The sequence below is a fragment of the Rutidosis leptorrhynchoides genome, chromosome 9 (genome assembly GCF_046630445.1).
Source record: "Rutidosis leptorrhynchoides isolate AG116_Rl617_1_P2 chromosome 9, CSIRO_AGI_Rlap_v1, whole genome shotgun sequence".
Lineage (NCBI taxonomy): Eukaryota > Viridiplantae > Streptophyta > Magnoliopsida > Asterales > Asteraceae > Rutidosis > Rutidosis leptorrhynchoides.
In genome coordinates this window covers 89,213,757-89,232,217 of record NC_092341.1, presented here as the reverse complement: position 1 = coordinate 89,232,217, position 18,461 = coordinate 89,213,757, and the positions used below count along the sequence as shown (strand labels likewise).

Genomic DNA, 18,461 nt, shown 5'->3' with positions numbered 1-18,461 from the left:
GTTAGGGATTCAGGTTTCATGGTGAGTTCCTAACTTTAGGTAGCAGCCACCAGTTTCTTTATGTTCGATTCCATTGCCACCACCTTTGCCACCTAATCATCATCCTTTGGTTTCGAACAAATCTGATACATCCGGCTCTATTTTAAAGTCGGCTAATTTGACAAGTGGCGATAGTATCGGTGGTAATTGGTGTAGATTATGGAATGATGGTGATTATTATTTTGATGGTGAGAAACATAAACAGAATCAGAATCAGAATCAAAATTATTGTTTAGACCAATCTAGATACACAGGTGCAACCTTATAACCAAATCTGGGTGTGACACACGAATCCAGCGCATCGATTTGGCCTCCTGCACCTAATCTAATGCTACAACGACCACGACTTTTTCAAATTCCTAATTCTTAAATAATGGTAAATCTTTTCGATTTCCTTGTTTTTTATATTATTTTTGTCTATGTTGTTAGATTTTATATAAAGATAGGATTTTGAGATAAAGTTTGTAAATTTGTGTAGGTGAATGTTTCAACAACAACTTCATCATCATCTGTTGCGAATTTTCAGTTTGAGCCCCCTTCAAACCAAAACTATCCATTGTGGCCAGAGGAAGAAAATGTGTTTTTTTCTCTTTTATATAACCTTTTCAACTAATTGTGACACATTTTGTATTTAAATTCATTTAGTTTGTTTATTATATTCATTTTGCATTAAAATGTGATCTATTAGGCCATAATGTTGGTTAGAGTTGATTTTTTTTTTAAATTAATACAACATTTGTTGATGGTGGTTAATGACAGGTAATTGGCATGAAAAGGCCATATCTTTTTTCGTTAGAAAATGTGCTCGTTCCACCTTTTCACTGCAAGTTTCCGCCCATTTCAAGATCAGACGAATTAGCTTCTTTTAGCATTGGCGGTACTACTACTATCGAGCCTGCATATCCAGTTTTCAGGTGAATATATGCAATAATTTTTCTACTACAAAGTTACTATTTGTTTTAGTGGTTGAAATTTGTGATTATTGCAGAGATAGTCCTTCAATGTCAGTCGTCAGACCCGATCTAATAACAAAGAGTTTCATCAACGAAAACGAAGTTCTGACTCAAGATTTTCTTAAGTTAGCACCCCCTCAATCATCTCAGTTGAATTCAAGTTCGAAAGAGACATTGCATCTTTCACCTTGTATAACAGAACACACCCATTATGAACTTTTACCACCTCATAATGTGAGTTTGTTTTTTAATAATATATATTGTGAATTGTGATGATACTATTCTATTTGTTTATATGTAATTTTAATTTGATGGATTTATATTGTTTGATGATTCATTTGTTTATGTTGTCTGTAGGGTCAATCAAAAGATTCAACCCGTTTGACTGGAATGGGCGGGTCAAACCCGCAGTCTTTTCTTAGTTTTTTTTTCAAATGCGAAAACGCCTATGGTGCAGCCAGGAAATGGTGAGGCAGGGGAAATTGTTGATCTAAATTATTTATTGGTTCTGTAATTTTACATACATAAAGTGGCATCATTATATTTTAGGGTTTAGGGTTTAGAGTTTTTAGGTTTTAGGTTTGGTTTTAAGGTTTAGGGTTTAGATTTAGGGTGTACGGTTTAGAGTTTAGGTTTAGGGTTTTGGGTTTAGATTTAGGGTTTAGGGTTTAGATTTAGGGTTTAGATTTTAGGGTTTAGAGTTTAGGCATCTTTGCCTAAGTTAAAGCAAACTGATGTGTCACATAATAATCTTTCTGGTATTATACCAAAATTCTGAAATGATGTGAAGTTTTTTTTAATGATAATCCGTTTATAGGTCAAGTTATTTCGGGTGGACCTAACGCGCCACCTGGGTATGGACCAAGTTCTAGTGGACGGGTTCATAACTCTCCTGGTTCGACTGGTTTGACTGGTTCGACCGGAACTAATGTTGGGATTGTTCTTGGCGTTCTTGTTTTTGTTGGGATTATTATCTTTGTTGTTTACAAATGTTGTGTTAAAAAGAGACACAAAAGTTTGGTCGTGTCGAGAGTCCCGAAATTGGTAAAGAGTTAATAAAAACAAGTGATGCTACAAGTACTGTAAATGGTTATGGTGGTGGTTTTAGTGAGTTGCAGAGTCAAAGTAGTGGTGATAATCATAGTGAAATGAATAGTTTTGAAGGTGGTAATGTTGTGATTTCGATTCAAGTTCTTCGATAAGTAACAAATAATTTTAGTGAAAAAAACATTTTTAGTTAGAGGTGGTTTTGGGGTAGTTTATAAAGGCGAATTACACGATGGAACTAAAATTGCGGTTAAAAGGATGAAATCGGGTGTAATGGGTACCAAAGGGTTAATCGAATTTCAATCCGAAATTGCGATGCTTACAAAAGTCCGACACCGACATTTAGTTGCTTTACTTGGATACTGTATTAATGGTAACGAGCGGCTTTTAGTGTATGAGTACATGCCACAAGGGACATTAATACAACATTTGTTTGAATGGGGAGAACATAACACGTGTTTTTTGAGTTGGAAACAAAGGGTTTCGATAGCTTTAAATGTGGCAGTGGAGTTGAGTATTTGCATAGTTTAGCACAATCGAGTTTTATTCATAGAGATTTGAAACCGTCTAATATTCTTCTTAGTGATGATATGAGAGCAAAGGTTGCGGACTTTGGATTGGTTAAAAACGCGCCTGATGGTAAATACTCCGTTAAGACTAAACTTGCTGGAACGTTTGGTTATCTTGCGCCCAAGTATGCTGGTGAGTACTTTCTTGTTTCAATCATTAGTAATATTTGAATTCCTTTGAAGCTATTAAACTGGTGAAATTTGTTTTGTATTCTGTTTCAAGAGTTTGGAACTATGGCTAAGAGACTTTAATAACTCTAAAAACTCTTAAAGTATGCAACTTTTTAATCAAACAGTGAAAATGACAAGTTTTTTTCAACACATTTGGTTTCAAGGTTTAATCTTCTTTGAGTTTAGGCAGAATTGTAAAAGACCCAAAATCCATCTTTGGGATTCTTTTTCTTTATCAGCCAAGTTAAATGATGTAGTAAATTTTTTTTCCCCGATTTGGCTTCAAGATTTGTGAATTTGGCATTCAAGTTTCATACTTTAAACTGGCGAAATTTGTTTTGTATTGTGTTTCAAGAGTTTGGAACTATGGCTAAGAGACTTTAATAAGCCAAAAATCTCTTAAAGTATGAAACTTTGTTGATCAAACAGTGAAAATGACAAGTTCTTTCTACACATTTGGTTTCAAGGTTTAAACTTTTTTGAGTTTAGCCAGATTTGTAAAAGACACAAAATCTGTCTTTGGGATTCTTTTTCTTGATAGCCAATTTTTGATAAGTTCCAGCCGTAATCTAGTATCTTCTAGATGCCGCTAGATGTCTCCATTCTAGCCGCAATCCAGAAGATACTAGATATTCAAAGTTGCCAATTTTGACTATGGATAAGAAAGTAGCAAAATTGAATTCAATGACGGCTAGCCACTTGTTTTTCCGTTCACACCATAAGGAAGTAGCAAAATTGGAAATAGTTACGGCTAGCCACCATTTTTTATGTTCACACTATCTCCGTGCACACCATTCCACCTCCTTAAAATTTTCTATAAATAGAGGTGCAAAGCTCCATTGTAATTCATTCAGAAAAAGTGTAATCACAACCTAGTTAGTGTGTGTGAGATATGTGTAATCCTAACCAAGAGTGAATACATCCTAGAGAGTGGTGAGAATTCCTAGTGTGTTAGTTTGAGAGTTTTTGTATTTGAGTTTTGTAATACTCGTGTAATCTATTCTTGTGAGTACTAGAGTTATTTTCTCTCAAATTTGTGTGTACCAATGTCCAGTCGATCCTCTTATAATCACAACAATTTTATACCCATTTGGCTTCAAGATTTATCAAGAAGCGTGTAACTACTTAACTGATACATTTTTTTTACCCATTTGGCTTCAAGATTTATGATTTTTGCATTAAAGAAGCCTGTAACAACTTAAGTGAACTTAGTTTACCCATTTGGCTTCAAGATTTGTGATTTTGGCATTAAAGTGCCTGTAAAAACCTTAAATTTGATAGCTTTTTTGTTCAAACAACTTAAATTTGATAGCTTTTCTGTTCAAACAACTTAAATTTGTTCGCTTTTTTGTTCCAATAACACTTTTTTATTCTTTCAATTGAAACAGCTACTGGAAGAGTAACTACCAAGGTGGATGTTTTTGCATTCGGAGTAAGTATTAATGGAACTAATAACAGGCCGAAAAGTACTAGAAGAAACCATGCCCGATGAAAGGTGTCATTTGGTAACTTAGTTTAGAAGGGTCCTTATTTCAAAGAAGAACATGTTAAAGGCCATTGACCTAACCCTTGAAACCGAAGATGAAGAAACACTTGATTCCATAACAAAGGTAGCTAAGCTTGTGGGTCACTGGACGGCCCAAGAATTGTTTCAAAGACCCGACATGGGTCATGCAGTGAACGTATTGGGCCCACTTGTAGAACAATGGAAACCTTCACGACCTGAAGAAGATGATGGTTATGGAATTGACCTACAAATGAGCCTTCCTCAAGCACTACAAATATGGCAAGCAGATGAGGGTACTTCTTGAACGTTTGATGTGTCGTTTACGCATTCGAGTATACCGTCTAAACCTTCGAGATTTACGGACTCATTTGAATCTATGGACTGTCGATTGAGCTTGATTTTGTTGAAATTTTTTCATTTTTTGTCGCCTTAAATGGCTAAATTGAAATACATTATTCTTTTATTTATGTTTTTCATGTTCATTATTTCGTATGAGCAAATTTGTAACCGTTAGGATCACACGAACAGTTTGTTAGGCAGTTGTAACATATGCGTTACAATCTATTTTTGCTTAAAATGTATAATAGATCATCTTCTTTTTGGTTGTATGTGGGGTGTAAAAGATAACTTTTTTAAACTAGATGACAAAATTTGGGTCATAATTATAAAGGGACGTGCACAACATGAATTAAAAGTTGTATGTCGATATGGGTAAGACCAAATCTTAGCAGTTAGAGTAAATTGATATTGTGCATTAAATTATTGATAAGACGTAAGTAACATTTTGTCCAAATTTGGTATTTTGTTAATTTAAATAGATGGAATACTAAATGGGTTAGAAACATGGATTGAATTCCAGGCTGTTTGAAGTGGGATTCTTAATAAAGCCAGCTATTTTTACTAATGAGATTAAATTAGTTGATGTGGGTTGTGCTGGGCAGTGTACAATCAATCATGATGCTAACAATTATTAAAACGTAAAAGAACTTTGTTGCCTAAAAGATTTAACTTCTAGCATTAGAATATTTGTTGGACCTTTTCTTTAACTTGCAATCAGAGATTAACTTCCAAAAGGTTTTTGATTCTAAATAGTTTATTTTTTCTCTATGCAGTGCCATGTATGCAATTCATTCCCATATCTTGCATTTGACGATGTCATTCAAACATGCGGTTAGGTTGCTGAGATTAAGCCTATTGGTAAGTTGTGAGGATTCATGTTGTGCATGTTCTTTTCTATTTCAAATAATGGTTGTTGTGTTTTACAGTGACTTTTGCTACACTTGGTGAGAAAACCATGATTATAATGTATACTAACGGAGTATCATCTAAAACACTTTAACAATAAATAAGCAAATCTATGTTTAAATGGTATATCTTTTTTCGAATTTTATATATTGGAAAAGTATATATTTATCAAAAGTATAGAATAGTGTCGGTCAGTATATAATATGTATAGAATAGGGTTTAGATTTTAGGTTGTAAGGTTTGAATTTTATGGTTTAGATTATAGTGTTTAGGATTTAGGTTAGGATTACCTATAATATTATCATTTGTGATCTGTAATCTGTACATTGATTTTACTAATTAAATATGTAATCGATTTGTTCACCATGATTTTCAGGCATGTCGAATTTGATTTATCTTTTTTTTTTCAATACGAATTTAGGGTTCATAGGATCGACTATAACATCAGGTATGACGATTATATTTTAGGGTTTAGTTTTAGGGTTTAAAGTATAAATTATAGGGTTTATATTTTAGGGCTTAGGGTTTAGGGTTAGGGTTTAGAGTTTTTAGGGCTTAGGTTAGGATTCAGGGCTTAGGGTTTAGATTTAGGGTGTAGGGTTTAAAGGTTAGGTTTAGGGTTTAGATTTTGCGTTTAGGTTAGGGTTTAGGTTTGGGTTTAGGGTTTAGATTTAGGGTTTTGGGTTTAGATTTTAGGGTTTAGAGTTTATGTTTAGGATTTTGGGTTTAGGTTTAAGGTTTAAGTTAGGGTTTAGATTCTAGGGTGTAGGGTTTTGGATTTAGATTTAGAGTTTAGGGTTTATATTTCAGGGCTTAGGGTTAGGGTTTAGAGTTTTTAAGGGTTAGGATAGGTTTTAAGGTCTAGGGTTTAGAGTTTAGGTTTAGGGTTTTGGGTTTAGATTTAGGGTTTAGGGTAGGGTTTAGAGTTTAGATTTAGGGTTTAGGGTTTAGATTTTAGGGTTTATAGTTTAGATTTAGGGTTTTGAGTTTAGATTTAGGGTTTAGGTTAAGGTTTAGGGTTTAGTTTCCAGGGTTTAGATTTTAGTGTTTAGGGTTAGGGTTTAGATTTAGTTTTTAAATCAAAGGATTTAGAAGAGTTTAGGGTTTAAAGTGTAGGGTTTAGATTTTAGGGTGTAAGGTTTAGATTTTATGATTTAGATTATAATGTTTAAGGTTTGGGTTAGGATTACCTAATATTATCATATGTGATCTGTAATATGTACATTGGTTTTACTAATTAAATATGTAATCTGTATACTATGTATATTATGATGTATTTTTACTATAATTATTTATGTGTTGAGTTGGTTTGACTTGGTTACATTCTTTGCTGGGATTCGTTGATGTACACTCATCATTGTGTATGTGTATCTGCAGGATCATGGACATCATCTCAAGAAACCAGCAAGTCTCCATTACAGTTTAAGGTGAAAAAGAATCTGAAAATTATATCAAAGAAAGCAATCAAGCGAATTACCCCTTGGACATGTATAAATTTGTATAAGAGAGCGGGGAAACATGTCAACTTATCACAAGTTGCACAAAGTGTATTTTGTAATGTTTTATCATGAAATTCGTAGATTACCATTGGAACGATAAAAAAAATTATTAGTCTTATTAGTCGTATGAATTAGTTATAAAGATGTTAAGGATAAGGTGTTTTAAATCATCCTAATATAACATATTTACTCGAACCACCCATTTTGTCATCGCTGTAGCATTCTTATAATATTTATTGTTTTGTGAAATAACCAGTAATTTTAGTTTGGAGATCTCAATTACAGATTATACATGGAAATAGATTTAGCTAGGGTACTGATCAAGGGGCAATATTGGACTGCACTTCAAGAGTTTGATCGGCTACAAATAGAATTAGAAGACGGTGTAGTGTTTGAAGGGTGGAGATAAGGGAACATCGAATTCTCACCACTTATAAGTACTCCATATTTAATTGCAATTGCTACTCGAGTACCCTTCCTAGCATAACAGGAGAAAAGCAAAGGACACCAACATGGTATGCACATCTTTTATATATATATATATATATATATATATATATATATATATATATATATATATATGTATATATATGTGTGTGTGTGTGTGTGTGTGTGTGTGTTTATATATACACCTCATTAATGTCAGTACAGTATTTAGATTCAAACAAATTATGTTTGGACATCAGATCAACAAGTATGTGAGGAAACTCTTTTAAGAAAAGAAAATAAGTGTTTATTGAGAATGCTTATTAATTTGTGTTTATAGGGTTATTTGGTTTATTCATTTGAATAGTGTTATTCTTATAACTCAGCCAAACTCCCATTACTAATTTCAGAGTTAGTTATCTCTATTGTTATAATGCCTTTTATCATACTACCAGAAAAAGTGTATACATTGGAGTGAATATCAGGGCACGTTTTCATTCCAATTCCTATTGAAAGACGAGTCCTCCACTTATAGGTATTAATTATGTTATATAATGTCTATTATTACACCATTTTTTGGTCTTTTGTGATTTTAGCCATTTACATGCAATTTCTCTGCAACATGAAAAAACAAATATACCAATAACAGTAGCTGATTATTAATGTATCTAACATCTGAAACAAAAGGCAGATGACAAAAGGCAGAAGATGTTGTAATACATATATTTACCATCCACAAGTAATTTTATAAAAGTATTGGTTGTGTTTACCCTTACTAGAACTTTAATAAGTAATTTGTGTTGTTAACATGTTAGCAATTTTTAACAAAATACCGGTGCAACGCACAACCCATTAATATTATTGTGTAAATTTCGTAGTAGTACAGTTTGTTGATAAAAGTATTTGTTGTTGGTAAAAGTATTTGTTGCCACTTATTATATGCAAGTATCTGGTATGCAAGCTGCCACATGACACCCAAAAAAAGATATGTTTGAAGTGTATCATATTTTTTGTTATGTCTACCGCGTATCATATACTCCGAAATCAAAGAGAAGATACGAATACATGAAACCTTATGTTTTACTTTATGACAACAAATTTTTTTATCCAATCCCGCGAATTCACGGGTTTTTTCCTGGCAAAATGGATGTTAGCCTTTTTTACAGTGTTAGACTTACAATTTTATTTTATATGTATTTTTTTTTAAGTTCAAAAAATCTACATTGATTACAAGTCAGGTGACACTAATATTGCAGCTGAATCAATTTATTATAAACCTAACAAATACCATACAAGATATAGTAATTCATACATGTCAATGGTGATTCATCCCTCAAAAATCTCCGCGAATTCATGCGTTTATATAATGGGTTAATTCTTGTGACGCTCATGCTAATGAAATAGTTATATATGTATCTATTTAGTATTTCTATCCATGATAAAAAAAATCATTTAATTTCATACAAATGTACTTTTACTCATAAGCATTTTCTATTACAACTCTTTGCTGGTTAGATATGTGCAACGTATTATGAGGTCTATTTATGTTATTAAATATATCACAACACTTTGTGGTTTATCTAATATTGTTTGTTTTTTAATCAACCTAACACATACTCTATTATTATAAAACCCGCAAAATCGCGGGTCTTTAACACTTGCTCGGGACGACAAGTGTTTGATTGCATTCCTGCGTGACGAAAGGAGGTTCATCTTGGTCATAGATGGAACTCACCGGTGTAACTGTTTGTTTCGGTATCTAAGTTTTTTGAATCTGCAGGTTTTCGTTAGTTAGTGCGGAAGTGTTAATCAATATGTCGAATGATATATTTATGGATTTGGTATGTTTCTATTTTAATGGTTAGAATGTAACTATTAAAAACTCTGAGTAGTTCGGCATGTAATTGAACATTATGATATGTCAATCGATGGTTAATGGTATTTTAGGGACCATACAATGCCAAGCAACATTTACCTAATTCGTCACAGAATCTAAATTGATATTTGATGTGTGAGTATGCCACATTTGTTTTAACATCAAACATTACAAAAGTATGATGAAAGAAGCTAAGATTTACAAAAGAGCAATCAAGTTCAGATTATTGCCTATATACTGTGGTGTTGAATGGGTTAACATAGATACTAAGCCATCATAATATCATAAGTTTGTGCATTCTGGAGAAGTCAATTATATCTACCAACTTCAGTTCCACATTATGTCAGACATTTCTCAACGAGTTCAATTCAAAAACCCCGCAAAATCGCGGGTCTTTAACTAGTTTAGAATAAAATTGCATGAATAAAACGTCACAAACAAACGACGATCGAGACCGTACGAGATGGAAGAACGACTTGGTGCAATGACGCATTGAACAAGGATGACGCCGGCACAAGAATTGAAAAACCCATAATTGACACGCCATCCGACTGCACGCTTTGCAACCATAGTGGAGTACTACGTCTTCACCACTTTTTTAAATAGAATATACGCAAACTACTATACCACTTTAAAAACTAAGTGTGGGATTGGCAACCCCACCAACATAAACTTTTAATAACATAACGCTTCTTTTTAAAACCTAAAGTGTGGGATACGTCGTATCCTTAACATTAAAGACAATGTTATTTTAAAGTGTGGGATAGCAAATGTTGCACATAACGATTATTGTGAAATCCTCAAGTGTTGAAAAACTAAATTTTTCACAAAAATTTAAAACTTTTCGAAATATAAAACACTAAGGATTATACAATTCTATAAAAGATCAAAAAGTTTTTGCTACAAAATAGACAAAAGGGTAAAACAAGGTTAAAAACTTTTTGTGAAAATCAAACAACTTTCTAAAAGAGCATTGCATAACGAAAGGCGCAAATCGACCCATTATTGTTGTGAGGCACCCCCAAATAAGGCTTTATAAGCACTCATTTTTAGTGCTTCACTATACTTCCGTTAAGCGCTCCAATGTTAACATCTCGGAATTAGAACTTGCTCTTGACCTACATTTCGGAATCACACATTATGACAAGAATGACTAAGCTAGAACCTCACCCAATTGTGAAGACAAAAACAACCCCCACTACACATCTTCGTTTCCATCTTCATTCTACAAATCTGTTCACCTCTACTTATCTATTCTATCCGCTTCATAAATAAAGAAATAAATCCTGACAAAATCATTCCTTTTGGGAAACCCTCTACAAAACCGCATTAGAAAAAAATGCGAGCATCCGAACCAATTATTGAAGCAGACCGCCAATGAAAGGAGACCTCGAAGAGAAAAGCAAAAGATGTTTGCTTAAAAAAAATATTTGATGAATAAAGGTTCTGAAAAAGGGAGCAGAACAAGAAAAGATTCGAAGAAAGAAACTCCTGGCAGTCAAAAAGAAGGATGCTCACCAAGAAATTCTTGACAAAAAGCTGAAGGGATCACTAAAATCGATATTTCACAAGAAACTTCTATCTATCAAAACCCTTCGCACCCTAGAAACCTCCAAATCCCCATCTCTTCACAATTCAAGCTGAGTCGATAACTGAAAATTCTCTCAAATAAGTGATGGAGATTTGAGTCTTGATCAAGCCTATGACGAAGAATGTAAGCATGACTGGCTAAGAGTGATTTCATTTCTTAGAACTATAGGACACCCTAAACACTTTAGTGAAATGAGTGACCCAAGTGAGATTGCCTCAGTTATGTAACCTCCTCTCATGCTTGCGGAAAAAAGTTTGAGAATAACAAAAAGAATAAAAACTAAGTTTTTACTCCTCCGTCTTGCGAAACAAAGACCACTTGATCACTACAAATAAAAGTCCTCATTGTTAAAGTTCGAAAGTTTGCTTGAGGACAAGCAAAGTCTAAGCGTGGGATATTTGATATCGGCTAAAAAGTCATGTTTTTACCCCCGATATTGAGTCCCAAAAGCATAAAGATCAAAAATTTGTCGGTAAAATAATCGCTTTTTCGGTTAAATTTGTAGATAAAGTAATTGCGAAGACGATGCAAAAAGAATCAAGAGAAACTAGCTAAAACAAAGATTCTAGAGCGAAAACGGTGAAAGAAAATAAATCAAGTTACGATCCAAGGAATCAGCAAGCCAAACGGCTTGCCAAACGGGCTACCAAACGGCCTGCCAAACAGCCTGCCAAACGCCCAGATCAAACGGCCTCCTTAAACGGCTTGCCTTAGCAAATGGGCTCTGCAAACGGCTTGCCAAATGTCCTACCAGCCGTTTACAGGAAAATTTTGTGCTTATTTAAAGGTTTTTTGTCATCCAATTTCAACACACCTCTCTTCACTCTCTCACTACAATACACTTTCTCTCACTAGAGCTTTCAAGGCCTTCTCACCTCCGAGCGGGAAATTAAGTACCCGGAGGCGAACGCCGAAGATTGTAATAGGAGTGGTCTAGAGGATGTCAGCACTTGTAATGGTCCAGATCTCGTATGTAAACGGTGAACGCTTTCCTTAATTTAATGAAGTTACCTTGTTATCTTAAGTTGCTTTCGTCTTGCATGCTTATCTGTCTGTTACGAATGTTTATTATATGTTGAATACTTTATCTAAGACTTATCATATTGTTATGCTGAAACCCTGATGGTTTAGAAGTTTAATTTACGGATCACCCTCTCCGCTTATTCACGTGGCTATAACCTAGTATCAGGACCTGATCAACCCTAGGATACAAGGTAAGTAGTTATGTGTGCTTAACGTCACAATAGGGATATAGCACCTACGTACGAATAACCATTTATTCGTCATAGAAGAGCTGCCCATTTAGGTTGTGATTAGAGTTAGCAACATAGAGTTTATTGAACACTAGCTTGCTCAAAAGCATGATTCGCATCAGAAGCAACGTTCTTGAGATGTTGTAAGATGATCTGGGGTTAAATAAGTGATAGCAAAAGGAGAGACCTCTGATCCAATTAGCAGTACCTTAGAATATCTAAGATTGCACATCTGTTAATGTTAAGGCATAGCATAGTGATAAGTGGTGGAATATTGCTCTAGTTAGACCAACTAGGATTAAGAAAAGCTGAGACTTTCCTTTATGGGTATACCATTTTGTTCATGTACCTAGGATTCTATCCATAAGGTCGTTTAAACCCTTTAGGTTAACGTTGGGAGTAGGGATATCCGTCTTAGCCAGAATCTTCAAAGCCTAAACTCTTAGTGACAAATCAGCTAGGTTCATAGCCTAGTTGATTGAGGTTTAGTGTTTATCCTAGGAAGTTAAACTCTTGTGATAATTCCCCTTTAGAATTCTATTCTCCATACCTATCTATCTCTATTTTTATAGGTTCAATTACTGTTTTATTTAGTTAATCTTAATCTATCACCTCTTATCACTAGGGTTAACTGTATAGGCACTTTTGTCCCACGTTACTGAGCAAACATACAAAAATACGAACCTGAGTTATATTTACCACTTACTCATTAAAAGGAAGACAAGTAGGTGAGTTATAGCTAGGAAACCCCAGCTAAATATAAATGATAAAACTATTACTCTCTTGTGGTAGCTAATTCTGACGTGTTGCGACCTAACGACACCGCACAAATAAAACCGTCCGTTTTGGCCATATCAAAAACCGTGTTTATTAGGCCGGCGACTTCATTGCCTTTTTGCTTGATCAACAAGTTCTTTTAATTTCACATAGATTCTGGAACATTCTGACGTATGTAACTCCAAACCGGCGGCTTCATGGAACCCAGGCCGGCGGCTTCCTTAGCCTGTCTGCAATTTCCTGTGTTTTTGATCTTGTTTGATACATAACTTTGATAAAACCATTAGAAATACCTTTTTCCCATTTTTACCCATTTTAGCGTGTTTTTGGGTTAAAATGACTCTAAAATACTAAGATAACTCCTCAAAATGTTACTAAAAACTGTATAATTTAGGAGTTATCAAATTCTCCACACTTAAACCATTACTTGTCCTCAAGTAAACCTTATAAATTATATCATGGGTATTCAAATTAAAGTAAAATTTCAAAGTCAAAGATATGTCTTAAGAAGTTAGTGTTTATTATTCGTAAGAACTAGTCTGAACCAGACCAAGGATTACAAGCAGTCCTAATGTTTATTAAGTTAGATTTATACAGTTTGGTCATCATTGGACTCTTTTGTGTTCTAGAGAATTTTTATAAGTATATGGTTCTCATTGGAACTCTTTTCTTTTGTTGGCCTTCATTGGGCTCTTTTGCTTTTCATTTCTTTTGCTTTCATGCTTAGCTTTTTAGCTTTAAACTTGGCAATTTTTCTAAATTGGCCCTTCATTGGGACTCTTTTGCTGCCTCAGTGGTCCATGCTTATTATGTCATATGGTAGTGGCTATAAGTTCACACTCGTTTCACAATTTTTTTTTGCTTTCTCTTTTATCTTAAACAAGTAATCCGATCTCGAAATTAAGAGTAGTTCTTTTATTATCATTAAGATTAAGTTAGTAAAAAGACATAAGTTTGGCTAAGAATTTATACTTTTAAAAAATATTAAAATTGTACCCATTTTTCACTTTTTCTGGAAAATTGTAATATCTTTTAATCTTTTTAAGTGAGTAATCACTTCCCTCCCCACACTTAGATTATGCAATATCCTCATTGCATATTATAATAAAGATAATAATAAAGGACATGATTGAAAATAAGGGAAATAGTGATGTTACTTGATTGTAGGATCATAGAATGATTGCACAGCACTTTTGCGGACTTTTTTTGAATTTAATATAAATAATTTGATAGAATATTAAATAATGTGAAGTATAACACAAACATAATATTTCATTAATAACGTTCATCACTTAAACAATTTTAACACTTAGTAGCTATACTGCTCTTACATTCATAATTAAATAAGTAACCAAATAATAAAACACTTAGAAATAACATAGTCCTAAATAAACATATATAGGGATAGGTAGTTTTGATTATAGAGTCGGTTGCGCGACTCATTCTCTGACGGAATTACTCCTTAGGCGCATTTTCCCCACACTTATTCTTTTCTATTTCATTATATTTCCTTTTCAAACTCGATCTTGTAACTATAGGTAGGGTTTCACTATTGTTTCCTTGATGAATAATAATGGTATTATTGAAATAATTCATGATGGCTTTGGATGTGGACAAAAATGGTGTCCCTAAAAGAATAGGTGTAATCTTATTTTCCACCATGTCCATAACAAGAAAATGAACAAGAAATTTAGTTAACCCTATTTTGATCATAACATTTTTCACAATACCCATTGGACTACTCATACTTGAGTTAGCATAGTAAACAATTCCATCTATAGGTTCTAGCGTGGTTAATTTCAATCGATCAAATATACTAAAAGGCATGATATTCACACTAGACCCACTATCAATTAACGCACGAATAGATGTGGAACCATTGATTTCACAAGGGATATGAAATTCCCCTGCATCAGCACGAATTACGGGAAAGTCAGAAATCGAAATTTTTATTGCATCTAAGGGCGCTTTACTAACATCTTTCTTTCCTCAATCAACTTATCATCTTGAGCTTTATTATTACGAGGAGGAATATATTCCCAATGCTTATCTTCTTTTAGTGATTCAACAAACTTTACAACTTCCTCAGTTTCATCATTATACTTTTCTATCTTACGAGTTTTTTCTTTTACTATCTTTTCCACATATTCATCTAAATCAATGTCTTCTTCCTTAACAGACTTGGATTTAATAGCGATATCCTCTTTGTCGGAATCAGAATATCCACCATTCATTTCTTCTATCTCTTTGGACAATTCTTCCTCAGTTAATTCATATTCCCACATTATATCAGCTCCTCTAGAAGCTACATATTCACGAATTGATTCCTTTCCTAGGTGTTCTCTCTCAGCTATACCCTTAACAGCTTCTCTAAACTCATTATACTTTGGATCATTCTCTGTAGGTCCTTTGTCAAAATCATATTTGGACTCATCAGAGCTATCACTATCATCTTCATTAATAAGAGTAACGAAATTTACTTTCTCAAAACGAACTTCTTTAGAAACTTCAGCTTCAGCAGGAACTTTACCCTCCATAAGTTTGAATAACTTAACAACATTGCGTTCTAAGTTTTGAATGGACGTTTGATGATTATTTTGCACTTGGGAAAGTTGAGCCTTTATGTTATCATTAGCTTCATTTTGATATTTGATGAAAGTTATGATGCTTTCTTCAAGATTAGACTTCTTGTCTGTCTGAGCATTAGCAAAATTTGGAATGAAGGGTGCTCTAACAGGAACGAAACCAGGTGGGTTCTTATTATTATTATGATAAGGTGTATGATAATTATTACGGTAATTTGGGTTTCCTTGAAATTGATTCACATAAGAGACATTCTCAACTTGCTCCATAGTAAGACCAACACCACAATCTTTAGTATCATGAGGACCTTGGCATCTTTCACAACCTACCTTAATCATATGCATTTCTTTAGTAAGATTTTCAATTTGCCTTTCTAAATTACCTAACTGCACATTCATAGCCTTAACCATATCTTCAGAATCATAACTAACAGATTTTACCGAACGAGAAATGTCTAAGTCTTGGTGCCATTCATGGGAATGGGCAGTCAACTTATTTATCAATGTTTCAGCTTCTTCGGCAGTTTTACTCATAATGTTTCCTCCAGCAGATGTATCAATCTCTCTTCTTGTAGCAATATCACAGCCTTTAAAGAAAGTAGTTACCTTTTTAAACTTATCCAAACCATGTTGTGGACAACCTCTAAGCATTTGACCAAATCGTACCCAAGCAGAGTAAAGAGACTCGTTAGTTTTCTGACGAAAATTTGCAATTTGAGTTTGAAGGGTAACAGTTTTTGATGCGGGAAAGAATCGAGAAAGAAACTTTTCAACCATCGTATCCCAACTAGTAATATCTCCTTCAGATAACGAGTTTAACCATTCCTTAGCTTCATCTTTTAACTACCATGGAAAGAGGGAAGATAGATGACATTACTTTCCACATTATTAATGTTAATCAATTACAAATATCTTTAAAATTGCGAATGTGAGCATTAGCATCTTCTTTTTCAGTACCCCTAAATTGGTTATCATTAAGCAAATGAAATATAGGACCTTTAATATCAAAATTTTCTTTTATAACAGGCTGAGTAATAGCATGACCTAATCCTTCCCTACCCACTTTCATTATTTCCATTGAATTTTCAGTAGTCATTTCAACTTCTGAACCAAAAAGAGATCCCAAATTAGAATCTTGATTATACGGAGGACTAGATAATGAATCATCAGTAGAAATAATTCCTTCATTGAAATTTAATTTTTTAACGATATTCGAATCCTTAGAAGGTTTAAATAATATATCGGGATTTGGTAACATATCTTGTAAGACTGGTTTCTTGGATCGAGTATTCATGTGATCTAAAATCACAAAAAGAATTATTTTAGGAGAAAATGTTTTATACCTTAAAGGATATATATAATTATATTTTAAATTTATTCTAATTTCCCTTGTAATATTTAAGAAATATATTAGTATATTAGTAAACTTTAAATTGATAAATATAGTAATAATAATATAAATATTAAATAACAACTTTTATCGCATAACAACTAATAATCAAACATACACGGCCTATTGAGTCTTTCAATACTTAAGTGACCCGTCAGCGTCTAGGTTCGATCAGGAGCCTTTAAATCGAAACTCCAGCAACCATCCCCTAAAGGAAGACAGTCATTACCCGTTTTCAAGAAATATCAATAACCAAAGTATATTCAACTTTCGTATTTACCGCGTTCCCCGGCAGCGGCGCCAAAAAGTTGATGTGCAAAAGTGTGCAGTGCTTAATTTTTCTTTTAAACTTTTAAAATTATAAAAAATTTATTAATACACTTTTAACACCCTAACGAGCAACAAAACCCGATCAGAGGTAGTATTTTAGGTTATCATCCCAAGAGAGTGTATATGCGTTATAAGTAGTTTTATTCTATAGTTTAATTCTTATTAAAGAATTAAAGATATATTTTTATGTCGTTTATGGGATATATTTATCTCTTATGAAAGAAATGTTTTTTAAGATAAACAAAATAATAAAACAAAGCAAGAAACTTAAAATACAAAATAAACAAATAAAAGTAAAAGTAGTTACATGAACGACCAATTCATAAGGAAATCATATTAAGCAAGTTTCATGAGTTATATTAACACTAAGCAGAATAATAATCATAGACCAATCATCATCCCTTAATAGGCTAAGCTAAGTGTCGCATATCATTCAACAAGTAGGACTTAAAGCATATGTTAGATACGTGATATGCATAACTAACATCTTAATTCTTCATGTTCAATTCAATTACATGATACATACCAATCTTGTGATGAGGATCAATATGCAAATAGACTGACAAATTATATAAGCTATTAAACACCAAGTAGATCAACTCAAGTTACTAGATGAAAGTCAATTACTACTAAGTTCTCATGCAAGCATTAATTAAACAAATTCAAACGAAGGTTATTCGATTAAGCCTAACAATATCAAACTCTATTATATAAGCGTAATTCCAATTAAACAAGTTTATCACTATTAGGCTGTTTAACTTAGTTGCATGCAATTCAATTTAACAAGTTTGATGGACTAGATCTAAACAAGTAGCATGAATCAAATAATAGATTACCGGATTAAGTACTATTCAACCCTAAAATCATGTTATTTAATCATTAAGCATGGCAAACAAGTGTATTTAAGCAAAACAGATTCGAAACAGTTCAAATATTATTACAGAAACTTGACCATACAGATCTGGAAAAGAACCAGAAACTGTACGGAGGAAGCATTGAAGTCGGTGGCTTCCTCCCAACCAAGCTGGCGGCTTGGGGTTGTGAGGTCGGCGGCTTCATCTGATTTCCAGATGAAGTTCAGTTTTCGTCAACGTAACCACTATGAACGTTTAGTTCATAGCAGAAGACGAACAGAAACAATTACAGTAAATAAAATAAGTAATACAGTAAAATAAGGATATAATCATACCTTTAAAAGGTAGATGT

At 33.4% G+C, this 18,461-nt stretch overlaps 1 pseudogene; it reads left to right on the top strand.

The window, feature by feature from the left end:
* Positions 1–1,775: 1,775 nt before the first annotated feature.
* On the top strand, positions 1,776–4,827 carry LOC139868237 (receptor-like kinase TMK4; annotated as a pseudogene).
* Positions 4,828–18,461: the final 13,634 nt, after the last annotated feature.